Source organism: Lytechinus pictus, chromosome 1 (genome assembly GCF_037042905.1).
Source record: "Lytechinus pictus isolate F3 Inbred chromosome 1, Lp3.0, whole genome shotgun sequence".
Classification (NCBI taxonomy): Eukaryota; Metazoa; Echinodermata; class Echinoidea; order Temnopleuroida; family Toxopneustidae; genus Lytechinus; species Lytechinus pictus.
The window spans coordinates 42574583-42597725 of record NC_087245.1 but is presented as its reverse complement, the minus strand read 5'-3'; the positions used below and the strand labels follow the sequence as shown (position 1 = coordinate 42597725).

At 37.0% G+C, this 23143-nt stretch overlaps 1 protein-coding gene across 4 annotated transcripts in view; it reads left to right on the top strand.

Annotated features, from left to right (window-relative positions):
- Positions 1-23143, top strand: part of LOC129263259 (adenylyl cyclase-associated protein 1-like) — a 43253-nt gene that overhangs the window by 5437 nt on the left and 14673 nt on the right. Inside the window, exon 2 of one of the 4 annotated variants that reach the window (XM_064103413.1) lies at positions 1142-1230. The gene's annotated coding sequence lies outside the window, so the exon portion shown is untranslated. Of the gene's footprint in view, positions 1-1141; positions 1231-12388; positions 12567-17024; positions 17673-22674; positions 22735-23143 lie in introns of those variants that run through there. The other 3 variants (XM_064103423.1, XM_064103438.1, XM_064103431.1) reach the window with 3 other exon arrangements.

The following is a 23143-nucleotide window of genomic DNA, read 5'->3' as shown; positions in this document are numbered from 1 at the left end:
TTCATCAGGCAGATTTTTTTTCACAAAATATTCATAATTCATACAAAAAGAATTCAAGAAATAGTTACCACATTGACGGCAAGATCGTAAAGTATAAAATCATGGACGAAAATGTGAAGTAGGTCAAGGGCTTTCGCCGGTATCGCGATCTCAAAATTCTATTCCGATCGGTGAACATGGCGAATGCGCGCTGTGCTGGAAAACCGTTCAGAAAAAGTGTGACCTAACTTCGCGGACCAAAGTTTTTGTGGAGATTTAAACAGAAACTCAAGCTGAAAAAGTGAAAAATTTATATCAGATTGATGGCAAAATGCTATAGAATCGGTTAGTACCATATTTAACTGACATTTTTGATGATTAATGCTTGCAAAATGGTGATATCGTGATGCTTGTTGAGAATATCAGATTTCTTCAAAACGGGCGCTAACGGCGACAAATTTGCCGATCTTTTGCCAATATTTTCATGAATACTGAACTCATCCTAAAGAAACTTACACCAAAGGGTAATTTTAGGTCGCTTTTCACATTGGTGATGTCAGATTTTAAGGATATTGGCTAGTTTTTTAGATAATGACCGTCCGCGAAGTATGGACACGCGCGAAGTTTGGACTCGCTGCCATAACATGATCATTAATTTATGCATTCTGCTCTTGCTTCGCTCTCGCATTATTTATTTGAGGCTATATTTTTTGGGAGGGCAGTTAAAATCTCAAATTTTCATAAGACATAACAAAAAGCCTTATATGCTTCCCACTTGATCATTAATTTACTTTCTTAGACTTTCTTTAATTAATGCACTGTATGCACAAACGTATTCATGTTTACCGTTTTTCAATGCATGTGAATAAATATGATTTAGAATTTATATTTCATTAATCAGGAATGTTGCACGAACAGTCCATCTACATTTCAACCTTCATTCATCGTCACTCCTGTATAATTGGAAAATATGTCAAATGGTTCAGTTGTCATTTTAAAAGATGTAAAACTAAAATTAAGGACAACCAAGGGCCTTAGGCCCTATCTTTATTTGCATACTTGTTCTTATTGATTTAATTCATTTTCGATTCTTGTGAGATCTCATTTCATACCATTATCATTGTTGCCATTATTACACGATGGATCATTGGTCTTAACTAAGGCCCGTCGATGGATCATGAACTAAAGGCCCGACGAAGGATCATTGGTCTTTTATAAGGCCTGACGAAGGATCAGATTGCCATTGATAAAGTAAGTACATGTACCAAAGGGTGGGGGGCTGGGGGTGACATTTGTGTAATAAGAATTCACGTACGTTTTAGGGGGCAAGATGGCATATAAAGGGCAAGATCTGGAAGCTTGGAGCGCGCGATCATGAACATCATCAAAATTTTAAACTGTCTCCCGTCTCTCCTTTATAATATACGTACTGAAACTAAGTTACGGGGGCTTGCCTCTCATACAAGCTTTGCTTTTCTTGGCAAGCCCCTCCGTTCTGTTTTATATAGTCATTATAGTCAAAGTTACTTTAGTTCGCATTAGTTCTCATTGTTTATACCTTACTCCGATTTATGTTGTACTTCAAATTTGACTATGTATTGTTTGATTTTGTTGTGCTTTGTGAACGGAAAATGAATAAATCTAAATCTAAATCAAAATGGAGATTCACGATCGACAGTAAATTATAATTGGGGGGCCGGGGGGGGGGGGCGGGGGGGGGGGGTATGATAGCGCAGGCCTGATCCCCGGCCCCTATAAGATCGGAGGGTCGTTAGTCGTAAAAGTAGAGGGTCGTATCGTTCGTTTAAGGACAAGCCTACCCCAACTAAAAAAAATATTTGAAAAAAGAGAAAAATCTAAAAGCATAACATTGAAAATGACATCAAAATCGGATATAAAATAGTTATGAAATTTCAAAGTTTCGCTTAATTTCACATAACACTTGTATGCACATCCTGGTCGGTATGCAAACGACGAGACTGATGACGTCATCCACTCACTATTTCTTTTGTATTTTATTATACGAAATATGAAATATTCTAAATTTCTCCTCATTGTCAAGTGAAACAGTGATCAATTCCTCCCATGTGGAATTTGCATTGTTTATTACAATATGGTTCGGTCAAGTCGGTCAAATCTGTAAAAAAAAAAATAATTATTGTATAATTATTCAAACCATTTAGTGAGTGATGGACATCATGGACTGACCCATTTGCATGTCACCGAGTTGTGCACATCACCGTTTTGTGAAAAATAAGCGAAATTTTAAAATACCACAACTTTCTTATTTTACATCCAATTTTGATGAAATTTTCAGTGTTAGGCTAGTTTGATTTTTCTCTATTTATTAAAATCAACATTTTGCTGGGGTGGACTTCACCTTCAATAATAAGGAAAGGAGTGTCGCTAAACAAATAGTAGAGGGTCGCCGGTCATAAGAGTGTCGCTATAAAGTACGAGAAGACTGTTACATAGTCATCATCATGTTAAAGGGGGTCGCTATTCATAATCAAAGAAGAGGATCGCTAGCATACAGTTATAACATGGAAAAGCTTAGCTAGGTTTAATATTCATAAGGGTCGCCAGTAGTAAAACATAGACACGATAGACTCGTAATATATAGTCATAACAGAAGAGGGTCGCAAGTCATTAAAGCAGAAGGGGATCGCAGGTCATTAATAGTATTAGTAATGCCAGAGGTCACCAGTCACAATATTTATGGGGGTGACTTAAACTATATTTTCCCCAATAAGACATCTCAAAAGGTCTAAGTTAATTACAAATGCAAGGTCAAAGCGCGAGCTCTTTTTGGATACTTCATTTATTCAGACCTGAAAATTTGAAACAACGCAATTGGCCGTAAATTCTTATTCATAGACTTAAAGACATTATGAAGAGAATAACTTGGCCATTGATATGAGCATTAAGAATAATTAGGGATGCACCATTAGATATCCAGGGGGGCTGGAAGTTAAAAAACAAAACTTGTTAAATGAGCAAAAAAAATCTTGACTCGCCATCAGAGTAAAAAAAAATTGGTCCACTGATAAATCATATGAAAGGGGCAAAAACTGCTCGTGCTTCGCGCTCGCATTATTCATTTATTTGAGCCTAGTATTTCGGGGGGGAGGGGGTTACTCAGTGTGTTCCTTATGTAAAGGCGCTTAAAATCTCAAATTTTCATATCACATAAAAATCGTCTTATAGGCTTCCCATCACTTGCATCAAGATATCAATCCTTTTCATTACAAAAAGTACATAGAATGTCCTGTTTGGGGGTCTAAACCTTAAAAAATAGCCCACACTTTCCGCTCATATTAGATCATGGTTACAAAACTAAGTGTTTAGAATGTCCGGTCATGAAATCGAGTTTTCAAAGGAGGTAAAAAAAAAGGTAAATTGCCGATTCGTCCATTGCCAACACATCTTCTCACGTCCATCAACATTACGTCTAACAATCATTATAGGTCAATGACCATAATGTGCTATCAACATTTAGTCTAATCACCAGTTAGTCTATGACCATTTCGTCTAACCAGTTGGATTAATACCCGTTGATTTCCATTTGTTTTGCCGAATAAACATTTTAGACCAATTGTATAAAGAAATGACTTTTGGACCAACTGGTTATTAGACGAAATGGCAATTATACCATGCGTATATTTTGACAACTGATGGTAGACAAACTTCTATTATACGAGTTGGTAATTTGACGAACTAGTATTTGACTTAATGAAATTTTTTTTTGACTAAAGCTACTTAGCGCCCCTCTTAGTATAATGAGCAGTGACCCTCTTCATTGATTATTATTAAAGGTCAAGTCCACCCCAGAAAATGTTGATTTGAATAAATAGAGAAAAATCGAACGAGCACAACGCTGAAATTTCATCAAAATCAGATGTTAAATAAGAAAGTAATGACATATTAAGGTTTCGCTTATTTTCACAAAATATAGTGATATGCACAATTAAGTGACATGCAAATGAGACAGACGATGGTGTCCATCACTGTTTTTTTATTGTTTGAATTATACAATATTTATTTTTTAAACAGATTTGGCAATAAGGACCAACCATATAGTATTAATCAATGCTAACTCCACATGTTCAGAGAGGAATTGATTGCTGTTTCAGTTGACAATGAGGAAAATAGTTCATATAATGAAATACAAAATAGTGAGTGGATGACGTCATCAGTCTTCTCATTTGCATATCGACCAGGATATTTTTTTCGTAAAATTAAGTGTAACTATAAAATGCCACAACTTTTTTTTTACATCCGATTTCGAGGAAATTTTCAGTGCTATGCTTGTTTGAATTTTCTCTTTTTATTCAAACCAACTTTTGTTGTGGTGGACTTCTCCTTTGAATAAAGATCATTATTAATTTCGTCTCCCGAAAAATTCCCTTTAAAAATGTCAAGCTCATCAGAGAGAGAAGGGAGGGGCAACGTCTTCCGTCCCAAGTGATCGCAGTTTTGCACTCGAATGGGGGCCCGGGAATGGGTGTATATTTTTTTCCTTCAAATTTACGGGGTGTGCCTCCCCCCCTCCCCCTCCTTTGATCCGTGCCTGCAATGGAATTTGTCATCTAGGGCAAAAAGATGTTGAAATAATAAAAAGTGTTCCTGTCAGCTGATGATTCCGAACAGGAAAATGACAAGCCTTCATGTTGTTTCATGTTGTTTCTTACCTTAGAATGTCCAGTGGAATCTGTTCCTTCCCCGTCGTCGAACCAGGGACGTCTGTTAGTCCCTGGTCTCATGTCCCCGGTTACATGTAAATTAATGATCCATCGTAGGGCCTGAGTTCAAGCCAAGTAGATAGGATAGAATTGGATAGTGGACAACATCCGCGAGAAAAAAAAAATCATGAACAAGGCTTATAGCTGTTTATCGTTGTTAGGCGGGTGCACGAATTCAGCCAAAACACAAAGAACGAGAAAACAGCCCCGGGCTGAAAATATTTAGATCTAGATGAATAGAATAAAATTCAGGGCCAAATGCTGAAAAGTTCATTAGAATCGGATAAGTTATTGAACTTCAACGATTTGCATCCCCCGGGTACTCTGGTGAAACAATTCTTGGCATGTCTTCATGAATATTCATTCGGTGGGCTGATTATGTCACATACTTTCCTTTTTCTTATGTCATTACATGAAATCATAATTGTTTCATTTTTCATTATGTAAATGATGTGTCTCAATTATTATGAAATACGTTGCAGTAAGAAATACATAATGCACGTAATCAGTTATCAGTCCAATTGTTTAAGTCCTTGGTAGGAAACTTTTGAATTTATAGTACACCTAATTTTCATATAATAAAATACAAAAGAACAAGACAGTGGGGATATGGCATCATCAGCCCAAGGCTAATGAATATTCATGAAGACGAGCCTAGAGCTGTTTCACCAGAATAATGCAAATCTTTAATTGTTATCTGATTTTGATCAAATTTTCAGCATTTTGCTATTTGAATTTTATTCTTTTTAGTGAAATATGTCCAGCCTGGAGCATCCCTTCAATCACGAAGGCCTAAATTGTAAATAGAGGACGTCATTTGCAAAATTGATGGAAGCGTGGCATTTAGTTTATTCTATCTTATACCTCGGTCACATTTGCTCCACGGCGGCCGTCGAGAACGGCATTTTTATTCATACCACATATGTAGCTATTCCAAAAAAATGTGACCGAGATATTAATCGTAATAATGGCAAAAAAATGTGAGGTACTAGTGATAGGCCTGGGAGTAAACATCGATTGATCGAATGGTTCGAATGGCTTGCCGCCAATCGCTAATCGATTAGCAAAATTTACACGAATCGAATGTAATCGAATTTAATCCCACCTGGCCTTCCATGCCCTCGATACACAATGTATGTTGTATGCATAGGTGTATAATAACTCTATGGTTGCATGTCTATGTGCTTAAAACAGAAAGTACACACACACAAGGAGCTGACTTGAGCCAATATGTGATTGGACATTCAATGGCCAATGAAACTTCTGGGATCGAGGTCGTGACTCCAGAAAAAATTGACCCCTCCCCATCTCTGTGTATGGGTGAGCATGGTGTGAGTGAGAGAGAGAAAGGATAGCGGTGGGAATTCTTTCACGTTTCAAAACAATGCAATCTCTTTTAGCCTCTCCCTCACACAATCAAAATAACATTCCAACACGCGCCATCACCTAATTCTAGATGTCGACTAGTTTCCCAAAACAGACCCAGTTATAGGTTTAAATGATCAGAAATTGTAATTCTGAGAGGTATTTCAATTGAAAAATATTTTGCAAAATATTTTGAACATCATGGGCAGAGTACCACATGTGAGGGTTGGGGCGAGGTATGGGCAATGAATGAAATTTTACAATAAGTAAAAAGCACCACATGCGTGTCTGTCTCAAAGAATACTTCATGAATGAGTTGTTTACAGAGATGTAAATTGGACCCAAGACTATAGGCTGATTCATTCATATGCAGGGGTGTTGCACTTGGAGGGATGCATAATACAAGGATTGATTTGGGATAGATTTTCATTGGAACAATAAAGTGAAAGTTTTAATCTAATTCCATATAGTTTCTTTTGAAATAGAAATCAAAGAGAAGGGGGAATACTTGGCTTACTTTAATTTATAAGGAACAGATGTACTCTACCCTACATCAGATGTTCAATAATTGAAAAAACCTATTCGGGAGGTCTTCACAAGTAGGTCAACTAACTATTGGCTTAGAAGACGTGATTTCCGACGAACAATCGAATGGTTCGATTGTTTTTTCAGGAACTATAAATCGAATAGTAAAATTGACATTCGTCCCAGGCCGAAACTTGTGGCTCGTCAGAGTGCCCCCCTGCCCCCCCCCCCACCCCCGTAGGTACGCTAGTGATTACGATACGTAGACTGCAAAAGAGTAATATTCAAAATTCAAAGATAAAATGCCAAATTCCAACGAGGATATACCGGTATTTTAGAGTCGGAAATTAATAGAGGAGTGATTGCATCTTGGCCTGAGCTAACAAAAGTCAGGGAATGGTAGGCAAGTTTCTTACAATTGCTTTATTATTGGTATTCGAGCCAAGCGATTGTCATCGCCTTTGAATTGATATGGATTGGGGAGCGACTACATAACAGTGCAGTACTACGAACTAGCTAGCGTCGAATCCATCGGTACTGCAGCGCTAGCTAGTGCAGTGCAGCAGGCCTGGCCTCCCGCTGAGATCTGCTCAGTGCAGTGCATGCAGAGCAGATCGGCGGATCCGGAACGAAGCGGAAAAAATTAGTGCAGTAGCGTACTACGAGCTAGCTAGCTAGCGTGGAATCCATCGCTACTGCGGCGCTAGTGCAGCAGGGCTGGCCTCCCGCTGATACCTGCTCAGTGCATGCTGTGCGTGCAGATCGGCGGAACGAAGCGGACAAAATTAGTTCTCCATCGTTCCGCCGATTTTTGGCTCCTCCCACTTTTCGACTCTGCCAAGGAGGTGGGGCTAAAATCGTCCACCGTTCCGACGCAGGATCCTGCAGGCGGATGGAGGAGAACGCCATCGATAATAAAAATACGGTCCCTTAGTTTTTACAACCTACAACTTTGAGAATTCATATATTTCACCAAAATATCATGCCAAATTTCAAGATGTTTAGAGTTGGCTGCAAATGAGATCTACTACCTTTAAGAAGAATATTATGATAAAAAGGTCCACTCGATTGCTCTTCAAATGCCCTTAATGACCAAAATATGACAAGAAACAGCTGACCTGTGCAAGCCAAACATTTTTGTGTAGTCCCATACATGCATGTGTCTCTCAAAAAAAATTGAGTTAATTTTTTTATCATTTTCGTGATTTCAAAACGTCACAGCACACAACAATTTTCCATATCACTTTGAGACAGTTTCTGTCACAATTCAATGTCAGTTTCTTTTACAATTCAACGTCATGATGACAACACTAGATTCCCTTTGACTCAGCGAGTTTTTTCATGTATTAATCTGTATTCACATTTGTTTGATCAAGTTTACAGCCTCATGTGGTGCACTGTGACACATTAAAACGTGTTGAGTCTGTAATAGTATTTACGCGCAGGTCGACAGTAGATTGCACGCGTCCCGCACGCAGAATTGTGAAAATTCTTGTTTGCCCGCAAAAATTTGGTTGCGTGCTGGAAAATATCTGGCCGCAACTCACCCACAAGGCTTGCACGGAACGATGTGACAGGGCCTTAATACGTTTTTACTAAATAAATCAAAAGGCCCTATCCCTCTTCAGTCTTTATTATTACACCACACTCAGTGTCCGTCCAGGCCTGAGATTTCCCCGATATTTATCGGGTTCCCGATATTTTTTCACCAACATAGGTGGTCTTTGAGATCGATGTAAATCCGGTATAAAATTAAGGGGGGTTAGGGTGTCTATTTTCAATGCCTTATTCGCAAAAATTGCTAGAAAATGAAGGGCACATTGCGCCCAAATTCACACAAAGTTATAAGTTCTGGCAACTTGCTGTCGTTCATTTTTATGAAAATTGCCGTCATGCATTCGAAAACTTGATTCTTCAACGGCTATTTGAAGTTTAATCGCACACGGTCAGTATTGATCATGGGCGCTGCCATTTTGTATTACCCACCAGACCGTTCGCGCGTTGCAGTGGAGGAAACAGCGTGCACTCCGTGCGCGCGCGATGGCTGCATCGGCTGCATTCAATTCATGCATATGTAGGCTAGGCGCTAGGATAACCCAGGGAACTCCGGCCGCGCCCGGGCCCGCGAAGCTAAGGGGGCGGGAGCTCCCTGGGTTAGCGCTAGCCGTGATTACGGTGATTTGTCGATACGGGAGTTCTTCCGTGCGAGCGAAAAAAAAACAAGAAAAGATTGTGAAAAATTATGGCTTTTCAACGGAAATTTCTTGATCGAGGTGAAGAGGCGAGGGTGAAAGGGATTGACGCTTCAGTTCGTGAGAAATGGACTTGGAAGTGGGTTGAAAAATCAATGGATGGAAGGGTGGCAAGTGAGTGCATACCACGGTGCATACGGAAAATTGAGGAACCCGGTAAAGCTATACTGTACGTGGTGTAATAAGGAAGTCATGTACGCGAATGGCGGCTGGAGCATGATCAAGCAACACATGGCCGAATCTAAATAAAAATCATAATCTAGATCTAGATAATAAAAACATGTATCAATTATCAATTAGATTTAGTTTAGACTGATCTAGCCTCACTTATCCAATGTACAACTACAAGGTTATGAATATGATATAACCTTGTCCTCAATTAGAAACCACTGTGTGGTGAAATTGCATGAATAAGATTGTCAATGTTTGCCTGTTTTTTCTCTTGATAGAATGGATAAATGTTTGATTTTTTTGGTTCAGTCAGATTTTACTACACAATTATTTCATTACAAAATATGCCTTGGCCCAAAACTAAATTGAATTCTTGGAATAAAATATTTTTTTTTCTAATCAAAAAAGGTCTATGGAGACCCCCTCCGGGGCGTTGCCCCTGGTCTCGGCCGTTAGGTGCGAGACTCTGGTCACTTCGCTCCCTACGTTCTCAAAAAACAGATATTTTTTAAAAGGGCCACTCTCAGGCCTGTGTCCATCCGTCTGTTAACTTTTCCTTGTAAACGCAATAACTTCAGTTTGACTTAATCTAGGCTCATATAATTTGGTGTGTATAATACTAGCATGGATCCCAGGAAGCCTATAGATTTTGAGGTCTAAAGGTTGAAGGTCAAGGTCACAGTGACATATTTTCATCTTACCCTTCTGCAGTCCTTGTAAACGCGATAGCTTCAGTTTAAAGGAGAAATAATTATATTGATTATGAATATGGCCTTATTATATATCAGTGGAAAGGTAATGATGTGAGGATTATCATTTGGTCATTCAAAAATAACGAAAATAATACATAAGGTGGAAAAAATCGCCAATTAAAAAGGGTTAAAATGCCTCTCTGAAATATGTCTCGCATCGGTGTCTGAATTGACTCGAATTTGATGATGTGCTTGAGTGTACGAGATCCGTGATTGGCTCTCCCACGTCAAGCTCCACTTGCATGCAAAACCTGTTGCGAGGGTACGTTTTCTCCACACTGTCACTGAATACTAAGATCACGAAATGAAAGAAAACCCAGAAGTTTATCTAAATTTGGATTTTCAAATTGATGATTTTGAAGATTAAGTTTCTAGCTCTAGTGAACTACAAAGTGACGTGGATGGAGTTAAATTAGGAGAATTATGCCGGTGATGATGAGTCGGACAATTCAACTTGCATACCGATTCGCTACGAACTCATGCAGCTGCTAGCTGCCCCGCGGGTCAAATCCATGAAAATTAATTCCAGCATGACCACATCCAAACAGAGTCTCTTCCCTCTATCAACAAAATAATGAGAAGGAAAATAATGATATAACTGTAATTACAAATAAGTGAATATATCCGAACCTGAAGGCAAATCAACTCAACGAATAGCAGCAGACGATATGCACCGACGATGATCTTCACGATGCTGGGATAGATTGTCACTCGTTCTACTAGATAAAATGTCTATCTCATTATTTTGACAAAATTATGAAACACAGGGAATTATTTTTCTATATAAAGATATAGTAACACCTGGTACTATTTTTTAAATTACTGGTACGATAAAACCTTTTTTTGAAGCAAAAAATTGAGGTAAAATTAAAATTAGATATAAAAGATCATCCGCAACATGCCTATTTCGTATGCAATCACAAACACAGGGCTATTAGCTTGCTCGCCTTGCTGGGGGTGCTTCAGCCCCCCCTCCCACTTTTTTCCAAAACCTTAAGTACAAAAACGTAAAAATGAGCATATGATTGTGATTTTTTGCATGGTCACCCCCCCCCCCCCCACTTTGAAAAACCGTTCCGCGGCCCCTGATATATATTCTGCTCATGTTAACCAACCATCATCTCTCGATGAAGGTTTTTAACATTATTTCAGTGGCAAAAAAGAAGTGAATTCTGTTGGTACTTGGCTCTGTTAATACATGTATGTGTAGATCTCTCTGTTGGTTCTAAGTGAATACTCTCTCTATTTCCCTAATCCTCCATCCACCTATTATAGATATTTAATTAGCTACCCCTTTAACCATGAAAATATCAAAGGAAAAGGCAGTCGCTCAGCTTCCCCGTAAATTTTCCAATAAAAAAAATGCTCCAGATCCTTCAATTTAGCTTCTAGAGTGCCCTAACAAAAGTTCCCTCGCTTTAAACCTTTTATTTATAAACAAAGCTCAAGTTATGCTCTCTTGACATTAAAATGCCTTGTCATGGCAGTGGTTATGTCTTAGATCATGATTGTATGATATCAAAATTTTTTCTGAAAATTAAAGTTTCAGAAAAAAAGAGTTTACCCCTTCTAATCATGCAGAGAACTGAAGCTGCAATCATAATATTACTTTACTTGAATTTTCTCAGCGGTTAAGATGTTCATTGTTAATCTCATCAAAATTGAAGTAATAAACCAAACAAGACATCATTTATCCTCTCTTTAATTTTAACAAAATATGCATTTTTAAAAAGACATCAAGAAGTTTACTTGAGATCCCAGTTCTAAAAGTTGACGTAATCTGTGCTCCATATTACTGCATCAACTTGGGTTTGATGTACATGTACAAAAATGTTTGCATCTGGACCAGCTCTTACAGTATGTGTGTTTAGTTGCCACCGTTCCATGGTGCCGATACACATGCGATGAGGCTGAGCCGTCAAAACAAATGCCAGTTGAGAACTGTTCACATTAGATTTGTGTGATGCGTTCAATGTGATATCTCTCCTAAATATAAGCGTGGCTCCATACATAGATCAACACAGATCCCCATACTCTGTACAAATAGCGGGCATCTTGGGGTTAATCAAGCATTCTAAGAAATGTGACTGACTTGCCTGCCTGGCCAGGTGATTTGGTCAACGCCTTGGACGGCTATAAATATTTCAGCACTGTGATGTCATTGTCACCCTTTTCTGAGCACGTATCAGTCATGGTTTAAGTTGTATTCTTCATCAGTATTCACATTATACACACTGTACAAGTATGTACAAATTTGTAGGTTAATTTGAAGGTAATGTTCATGACATGTGTAACAAGTATGCTGTAGCTCTTCATGTCCAAATTGTAGGTGTCTCTTTGTGAAGTACTAGGGCCCATGTAAACTTTTCTACTCTTAGATGTTTTTTTTTTTATAAATGGAAAATTGGAAATTGGGTCTTGGTTGCTGCTTTACAGGTTAAAAAAGTCCAATTACTATTTTTCAGGCTTTATATTCAAGAGTATTGATTTTCAAGATGTGAAAAATAAAACATCATACTAATGAAAAAAAAAATCCATATTTTATTGTTCGAAATACATGTAGACATCAGAAACGAAATACTCGAAAATTGTTTTGCCCGGCAGCCGCTGTGCAGTGCCAGATCGACGAGGCTGTATCCCTCATTGTTGAACGCCAAACAGGGTAGCAGCAACTCCCATCTTTTAACGTCTTTTGGTCTGACGCGGCCAAGGTTTGAACTCACGACCTCCGGGATGTGAGATGGACCCTCTACACTGAGCCAACACACCGGTATATACATGTATGTACTGAGCATGATCGGTTCATCACGGACAGACATTTGATAGATTTTGAAAACTTTGAAGGCTTGTAACAAATTAAGAATAAGATGAACATGGTTCCTTTGTGTTTTATAGTGAAGGGTAGGACAAAGTATGCTGAATGATGAAAAAAGTTTGTTGCCATGGTTACCTACAAACATAGGTAGCCACTAAATGTGCCATATCACGGACGGACATGATAGAAATGTGGTTTTCAGAATTTTTGAACATTTTTATTGTTTCTATCTAAATAGCTTAACTTTGACCAATAATTGTTAATGCAACTTATACTCAGGTATGTTAGCTTCTATGTTCAGCATATTGAATTCTTAACCAATATCAAACTTCTGAGAGAATTGCAAATATTTTCCATCTCGGACGGACATCTCGGACGGACATCACGGACGGACACAATTAAAATACATTGGAAGTACCTTGTAAGAAGTTCTTATTACTTGTTTGGGGGAACAAATGCTATTGTATTGATGATTTGTACATTTTTATATATGATTAAATAATATTAGTTGCACAATCAAGTTGCTACAACTTGATTTAAGTTGTAGCAACATTGTTTCTATGCTAGACACACAAAATAAGGCATATGATTGCTTTTAAACACAGTTCTTTTCAAAATCAAATATCCTAATGCACATTGTCTTCTTTTCAATTTAGAGAATAGTTGGTACCAAATCAACATCCAGTGGATCAATGATCATGTTGATACTTTTTATGATATATCATTATGATACATATGTTCATACATTTTTAGGCATTCATTTTCGAAGAGCACATATTTTTTTTATGTCCATTAAGTAAATCCATAAGATTCACAGGTTGCTGATCATTATGCTTGTTTGGTGGATCAAGTACGACCACAACACTTGTCCAGGCTCTCTTCAAATTCATCTTTTGTCCATATTAAAGTGGAGACACCCCTTCACATCAACAGTCCTCATGTATTTAGGCCCTGACCGAATCCAAAATTGAAATCAAATACCAATTTTACTTCTAAACACTGCAGTGCAAGCTTTATATGAATTGTATGCATTTTCAGATTACCAGATCAGCAATTAGCTCCAAAATGGACTTTAAAAAAAGGAATTCTTGTTATTTTCACAAGCCTCAAGGACATGATGCCATGTTCTGTTATACTCCTTTCATAAACACAATTATGCGGCTAATGGCAGCATAATTTGGTCGTAAAATCGTAGGAGGACCAGAGTTATCCGCATTATTTTGATGCTGCTATTATCCGCATAATAGCGGCATCTGGACAAGATTTTGACTTTATGAACGCATTCCAAAGTAATGCGGATGATTGCCATGGTGCGGTCACAAGGTCACCCTTTTCCAACACAGCCGCATCGGAGGGGGTGTGTGTGGTTGCCATGACGATAATCCGCCTTTTTCAGGACGGGCCTCGTAAAAATAATGCGGATAATTTTTGGAGTTTGTGAACGCAATTTTTATTGAATTATCCGCATTACTCTTAGGCGGCTAATTGGAGGATGGGTTTATGAAAAGGGTATTAGAAGCATTGTGAATCCATAGGTTTGTACATGGAAAAAATGATTTTTTTTTTCTGCTTATCAGAATATGCATTCTACTTTCTTCTTTTCCATCACTTTCTGCAAGCTTCAGTTGATGAAATATGTAGCTTTTGACCTATTCTTGCTGTATTTCATTTCCTGCTTTTTGGCATACATGTAGCTTCCAACTCTATCTGCATTCCAATTATGTTTTTAAAAAAAATTCCTTACAACAATTAAGCCCCAATAACAGCCAAAGAAGGACTTCACAAAAATTGTAAAGAGTTTTAGGTTTCCATCCTTTTGAGTTCTGAATAATTCTCAGTACGATTTTTCACTGCAAATTGGAACTAAAATTAAATTCATAATCTGCTCAGTATTTGCTCATTGTCTGTCCGTGATGAATTTAATGTCCATCTGCGATTATTTTGATTGATTTATAATATGGATAAAATGTATGGATTTTAGCTATATAAATTATGAAATGATGTACAGTGTCTTGTGAGATGCTTCTACACACTTTTATTTTTGTTTCTATTCTGATAAAGAATAAAAAGCTGAATCCATACATATTATCCATATCATAAACTCAATAAAAATGATCACGGACGGAAATTAATTTCATCACGGATGGAAATTTCAAAATGGAATGTTAAGATCTACCAGAAAAGTTTACCTCCCATATTTTTCTACTAATTTATGTTTGATGATAGATTAATCTTCAGAGTACAAGAAAATCCAAACCAAATTGGAATTACTTTGAAAACAATAAAACTAGAGTGAATTGAATTTGAGTGAATTTACATTGTCCGTCCGTGATGAAATTAATGTCCGTCCGTGATCATTTTTGATTGAGATTATGATATGGATAAAATGTATGGATTTCAGCTATGTTCAAATAAAATGATGTACAGTGTTTAGTGAGATACCTCTACACCTTTTTATTTTTTATTTCTATTCTGATAAAAAATAAAAAAACTTTTTATATTTTTTTTCATCACGGACGGAAATTTCAAAATGGAAATGTTCACACCTACCAAAAAAAAGTACTTCCCAATATTTTTTTTCTACTAATTTATGTTTGATAATAGATTAATGTTCAAAGTGCAAGAACATCCAAACCAAATTAGAATAACTTTAAAAACAATAAAACTAGAGAGAATTTAATTTAAGTAAAAATGTCCGTCCGTGATGAGAGGTAATAACACCCCCACGAATAAAATGGACTATTCCAGTACTTTCGGATTTATCAATCTTCATGAAACTGAGTTCTTTGAAACCTGAGATATCAAAGATTATCTTAAAAGCAATTTTGATAGAAATATCTAAAAAAAAAAATTTCACCTCAATGCTAACCCTTAACCGATCATGCTCTACTATGTAATACATGTACATGTACTTTGCATTGTACTGTAATTTTCACATTATTACTGCATCTGACATCATGTACAGATATTTGAATGTTCAAGGTGGGTATGTTGTGGGCTTGAGAGTCAATAAAAAGTGAATTTTACTGACCTATCCCTTTAAAATGTCTGTTGAGTATCTACCACATACCAAGCAGTGTGATTAACATACCAGCAATATGGACGAAGACGCTTGCAATGGCATGGGAGGTTATTCGTAATATTTGTCATTTCATTGTAGAGGTCAAGCTGCAAATATATTGGCTGCTGCAGTACAATTGCCTTCTTATCAGTTTGTAGATGGGCCTGACATGTATTGCAGGGATTGGGTGCAGAACATTTGGCAATATGATTGGTGTACTGTTATATGTGGAGCAAGAACATACATGTAGGAGTTGATGATAAAAGGTCAAGTTAACCTCAACTGATTTGATGAATAAAGATCAAACCAGTATAACACTGAAAATTTCATTGAAATCAGACTTTACTTTATTATACACTGTATGGTTGATACCGAAATGAGAGAGTCAATGTCATACACTCACTTTCATTTGTATTCTGTTTAATGAAATGTACGGTAAGACTACATGTACAGAAGAATATTTCAATATTACGAATTTGACAGTTTAAAGGACAAGTCCATCCCAACAAAGAGTTGATTTGATTTAAGAGAGAAAAATCCAACTTAAGCATAACACTGAAAATTTCATCAAAATCGGATGTGAAATAAGAAAATGACATTTTAAAGTTTCGCTTAATTTCACAAAACAGTTATGCAGCACATCCTGGTCGGTATGCAAATGAAGTGACTGATGACGTCATCCACTCACTATTTTTTTTTTCATTTTGTTATACATGTATGAAATATGGAATATTCTAATTTTCTCATTGTCACGTGAAACAACAATTAATTCCTCCCAGAACATGTGGAATTAGCATTGTCTAATAGTATATGGTTCAGTAAAGTTGTTCCTTATTGTCAAATCTGTAAAAAATGAAATATTGTATAATTCAAACATACAAAACAAAAGAAATAGTGAGTGAGGGACATCATCGACTGTCTCATTTGCATGTCACTGAATTATGCATATCACTGTTTTGTGAAAAATAAGCGAAACTTTAAATATGTCGTTTCTTTCTTATTTTACATCAAATTTTGATGAAATTTTCAGTGTTATGCTACATGTTGTTTGATTTTCTCTATTCATTCAATCACTTTTTCTGGGGTGGACTTGACCTTTAAGAAAGGTCTTCATTTAATGACAGGGGCTGCACAAATACATGCAGAGCTTTTAATATGCCAGATGTTCAGAGAGGATTCAAATCTTTCATATAATTGAGGGAAACAGAAGCAATTAAAAATTGTTTTACTATAACTATGGTTTGAATCTTACCTCACTGGAAGGAATCACATGGTAAGAGTAGCCAATGATTCATTGGAACCAGTAGAGGACACATGTGGTGTACCACAAGGTTTGGTGCTTGGACCACTTCTTTATACACTGTACACTGCCCCTATCCATGACATATCTGAGCATGGCATTCAATCGATGATCTACGCGGATGACACTCAGATCTATCTGACTTTCAACGGATCAGAGAGAGCATCTGCTATACTTTGTCTGAACTCTGAATAGGTGCATAGCTGACATCCGCGTCTGGGCAGCCATGAACAAGTTAGCTATTAATGATGGCAAGACGGAAGTTCTTCACCTCGCTTCCAAATTTATACCTAGAACTCCTGTTGCGATAACAGTAGGTGTGAGACAGTCATTGAATCCATGGCCGAAGCTAGGAACTTGGGAATTGTATTTGATGAGCATGCTACTAGGAAATCACATGTTGCAGGAGTTTATCGTTCTGCTATGTCATCCATCAGAAAGATAGGCCGAATTCGTGGAGTTTTAGACCGAAAGACGACTTTGACTTTTATTCACGCCTTCGTCACTTCTAAACTGGACACATGTAATGCACTCCTACCAAATCTTTCTGCCAATGACCTCCAGAAGCTTTAAAAAATTCAAAACATAACAGCTAGAATCACAGAGAGAGCTACATTGTACTGGCCTGACTTCTAACTCATCCCTGCTTCGTAACCTCCACTGGCTTCCAATTGACAAGCGGATTCGCTTTAAGATCCTCCTCATGACCTGTAAGTCTCTTACTGGTTCAAGCCCTTCATACATGTATCTTTCTGAACTCATCAACACCTACAATGTACACTCCTTCCCGTGCTCTCAGGTCACAGAATAAGCATCTTCTTCAGGTTCCTCGTTTTAAGACACAGTACTACGGCCATAGGTCCTTCACCTTCAATGCTGCAACTCTCTGGAACTCTCTCCCAGGCGCATAGCCAGGGGGGGGGGCGGTGGGGGCGGGGTCGCCCCCCCAAAAAAAAACGTCCCCAAAAAGAAAAAAAGAAGGGGAAAAAGAGAGGATAAAAAGGGAAAGCGAAGGAAGGAAAGAAAGGTAGCTTTGTGGGTTTTTCTTTTTATTCTTTTTTTTTCTCAAAAAGAAACTCCTTCATTCTTGCTCTAAATTTATATACATGAATTTTGCTTCCGCGCTGCACGCGGTTAAATGACAATATTGCAGTTCTCCTTTGTTTCCCTCACCCTTTCTCTAACCCTGTTTTTCCACCTCAGCTATATATGTGTTTCTTGCCAGTTAAAGTTCAAATATATACATTAGGGCATGAAATTAGAGTAAGGATAGTCCGAAGTATATGAAGTTATCTTTTTTTTTATTGGTCGCGCAACTTCTGGTCGGGTCGGCTCCGGGCGGGTAAAATCTTTATATCAATTTCTGCCGTCACCTCCATGCATATAGGCAACTTATCCCGCTTTTCAGCTCATTACTTAAACAACCATAATTCGGGGGCAAACAGGTTCCTAATTTAAAAAAAGGAAGGTATAAAATTCGTGTTGTATTAAATAAAAGAGTGCAATATTTTTTATCAAATTCTACTAAACTTCATGTCATTTCCCTACACACATTCATCTCCTATCCTGTTCTGCACCCTAAGTTTGAAATTTGAATGACACTTAAATTTCTTTATCATTCAAAATGAAGCACATCAGGATAATTATACATCATCCTGTTTTATATAATTTCAATAAATCACATGCAGAAGTTTCAACTTTTTGCGCACTGTTTTCCTTGTAATGAAGTCCAATAATCTTAAAGGAAAAACAATTGAATTTGAGCCGATGGGGGTATTAGAGATAACTGCGTTTGACGAAACGTCCGCCCTTTGAAATTTCAGAGTTTCATTGCTCTGCGCGGGGAGGAATATCTTCCTCCCGGCATATATCCTTCTCTGTTTTGCGAGTTAAAGATATGCACTGTCGCTAAATTATTGTTTGTAATCAAATCTGATCTTTCCAAGGGAAGTATTCAATATAACTTAGAGAATACCCTTTTCTCAGGACCCTTTTCTTTGCAAAAAAAATTGATAAAACACTTTAGCTTCCACGCTTCGAGTGGGGTTAATTTTATTTTAATTTCCTCCATTTTATCCCTTTTTTGTGCGTTCACAATCACTTTTGAAAACAAGGTTCAAAATCACAATATAGTCAACTGAATTGGGGCTGATATAGGTACTAGAGACAAGAGAGACGGTTCCTTTTCATTTTAATTTATGAAACACCGAAAGCTTCGCGCGGGAGGGGGAAACTCCTCCTCCCTGCACCCACCCCCTAGGGAGCGCGCTTCGCGCGCTCTGTAAGTGTTGGCACGCTTCGCGTGCATTTACCGCCCCCTCCAAAATGAAATCCTGGCTACGCGGTTGCTCTCTCCCGCTTGTCATCTGGACTGCACCCACCATCCAGACCTTTAAAACTGCACTAAAAACGTACCTGTTGAACAATTGATTATAGTTTTTTATTTGCACTGTAATAATAAAAGTCAGAATTTTGAATTGTCAAGAGTTATTAAACCTATTGTATTGTTAGATATATTTTACCATGAATTGCATGGTTTATGCCATGCTGTATACTTATTGAATATTTAATCCTATTCTTTTCAATGCCCATATTGTATAAGTTGAGATATTTAATTCATGTATATATGTGAAGCGCATAGAGACTTCGTATATTATGCGCTATAGAAATGTAATTTTATTATTATTATTATAAAAGAAATGTTGGCTGATATTGGTTCTATCATTGTACACAAATACCTGCCATGACTTCCATTCCGACTATTTTGTGAAATTAAGCAAGATTTGATGAAATGTTATTTTTTTACACGTATATGTGATTTTTTTCTCTTTTCATCCAATTACTTTTTGTTGGGGTAGATGGGACCTTTAAAATGTATCACATTCTGTACCTTTTAAAGGGCTTATTGGAATCCAAGGGTTTAAATTTGATCAGTAGTTTTGGTAAGTCTGTGACTTTGATTTCCTGATTAAATATACGTAGTATGTACATGTAGTACAACTGTATGTTGGCCTAATCATTTGAGCCAACTTCCTTGTTGGCACATCAACCCTGTCTATTAAAGTTTGCAATATGATATGTTGGTCTGCCCTCATCCTTTTTGTTGACAGATTGACTTTCATACATAAAAGATTGAACCATGATGTAGGCCTACTGGTGTAGTGAACATACTGTACAGAATTAAAGAATGTACTGCTGTACAATATGTAGATGAAAGCTAATGAACTGTATATCCATGGAATACCCTCCAAGGAGAGTGGCACCCATTATTAAAACAATGTTCCACTTCCTTCATTGAAGAAGACACAATACGTATAATTGGAAAATAATGTTCTATTAAAAGCGAAAGTAATATTATGAGCAACATTACATTAAAGATTTCCGCCCTTTTGTTCCACCACTATGTGCATGTATAATGTGCTTGTAACTGTAAGCTTCATTTTCCTCCCAAATCGTACTATTGCTTATTGGAAAAACTTGGAAATACCTTTTACATCTACATGTATAAACATTTTTACCCTCAAAAGTCTTGTTTTTTCATTCCTTTAAAAATGCTGCAATATTTTCTAAAGCGTTAGTATCCCTGCATCATAAACTCAGTACATCACAGCATAAATACAAGTATATATACACATGTAGTAGTGTAAACAAATTTATATCTATATAGGTTTGAGGGGCTAAGGGAGATTTACTTTCGAATTAGTAGAAAACAGCTCTACTATCTGGGAGGGGGGGGGGGGGCGGGGGGGGGGGGGGGGACACTTCCATTGATGAGTGGATACCATGCGTGACCCCCAAAACATGTAAAAAATATATCTTTTTCAAGATGGACTCATTACGTAATACGTACGTGATGTGGGTGTCAAGAACACTAAAATAATGAAAAAGGGGTATATTTAGCTAGGAAAACTATGTGATAATGCCGGTACAACTTCTGAGGGTATAAAAAGACTAAAATACATATAAGATGAACTTTTTGCCCCAACGCTACGTGTTTAAGTTCCGATTTGAGTGAGGTGTGTTGGGGTGGTACTGAACCCAATGAAAGTAAAGGTAAAGCCGACGTCCGTGATCACGTCCATGACATAACAATTAAGATATCGTTGTACTCGTTTAGGGGGTCAATTCAGGGAATACTTGTCAAGGGTACCAATTTCTTTCCAATACTTGTTTAAGGGTAGGGTTTCAGAACATGGAAAATACTTATTTATGGTGCTTTTCGAAATCTCATGGTCATGCATGGTATCCACTCGTCAATGAGAGTGCCCCCCCCCCCCCCGGCCCACGACATGCAAATCAGAATGAGCAGGAAAAAGACGCTGCACAAAAAAATCTTGAAGTTTTCACCATGTCTTTTGTGACTGATTTCAAGTACATTGCCAATTCAAACATATTTCCAACATAATTGAATTCACATAATGTACATGTATATTTCCTGTAATATAGCCTGGATCATAGTCTTAGCATGAGTCATCTCTGTTATTGTATGGGAAGTGGTGACATCGTTGTGTCTGTTCAGAGCTAAAAATACATGTACTGTAACATTAGCTCTGATCTATACACAGAATCCTTATTTTGAGCTAATTCAGGGGTATTCTGGCTGATGCGATAGAACCTCTGGAAGTTTGCTTGTTTATCTATATATATGCAGAGATGATTGAAATTTGGGTGCTAATCAGAAATCATTACTTGATAATATCACCAAGCCCGAAGGGCCAGATGACCTTATGCCGTGGCGTGGCGTCCGTCGTCCGTCGTCTGTCGTCCGTCCACCGTCCACAATTTCAAAATGCTTCCTCGCCATGTCAAGTCCGATTTCAATTCTGTTTGCTTTACACGATAGCACTAGGTGGGGGATTCAAAACTTGCGCATTTTTCAAAATTAAAAAAAAATGCTTCTTTATGTGTTGACCAATTTTGACTTTTTGCTTCCATCTGGTAGAGCTTCATGAGGTCCACCAAACTTCTACACAGAATTTTGAAATTTTGACTAGATCAATTTTTATGCTAATTTATGCAAAATTAATTTATGCATATTTTTAAAAATTCACATAAAATGCTTCTTTATTTGTTGACCAATTTGATTTTTTTTCTTCCATCTGGTAGAGCTTCATGAGGTTCACCAAACTTCCACACAGAACTTTTAAATTTGGAGTAGAAAATTATTTATGCTAATTTATGCAAAATTCATAAATCACAGAAAATGCCTCTTCTTTACTTGTTGACTGAATTTCAAAATGCTTCTTCTTTGTCACTCCAAGTCTGATTTCTTTATATGATAGCATTAGGTGGGGGATTCAAAACTTCTACACAGAATTTTGAAACTCATTAAATATGCTAATTTATGCGTATTTTTTTAAAATTCACATAAAATGCTTCTTCTTTAATTGTTGACTGATTTTTTTTTTCTTCCATCTGGTAGAACTTCATGAGGTTCACCAGACTTTTACACAGAATTTTGAAATTTTCAGTAAAAAATTATTTATGCTAATTTATGCGAAATTCATAAATCACAGAAAATGCCTCTTCTTTATTTGTTGACCGATTTTGATTTTTTTTTCCATCTGGTAGAGCTGCATGAGGTTCACCAAACTTGTACACAAAATTTTGAAATTTCGTCCAGAAAATTATTTATGCTAATTTATGCAAAATATATTTATAAATCACAAAAAAAATGTTTTTTCTTCATTGTTTGCTTTATATGATACATGTAGCTCGAGGTGGTATCAATACAAAATTTCAACACAGAATTTTGAAATTCATTAAATAAAGGTATGCTAATTTATTCATATATTTTCTAAACTCACAAAAAATACTTATTTATTTGTTGATTGATTTTGATTATTTTTGTTCCATCTGAGAGCTACATGAGGTTCGCCAAGGTTCTACACACGAGTTAAGAAATTTTTACTAGAAAATTATTTATGCTTAATTTATATGAATTAATTTATAAGCGCATAGAGACGCCCATGGGTAGTGATATGCGCTATATAAGCAACGTCGTATTATTATTATTTATGAAATTTATTCATAGATCACAAAAAATGCTTCTATGTCATTTCTTCATCAATTTCAATTCTATATCCTCAATTTATGTCACCAATATAATTCACTATAGTGTCAACTGGGCTGAAATTAAAATTGTGTTAAATTTCATTGCGAGATGCCGGATGAGCTCCAC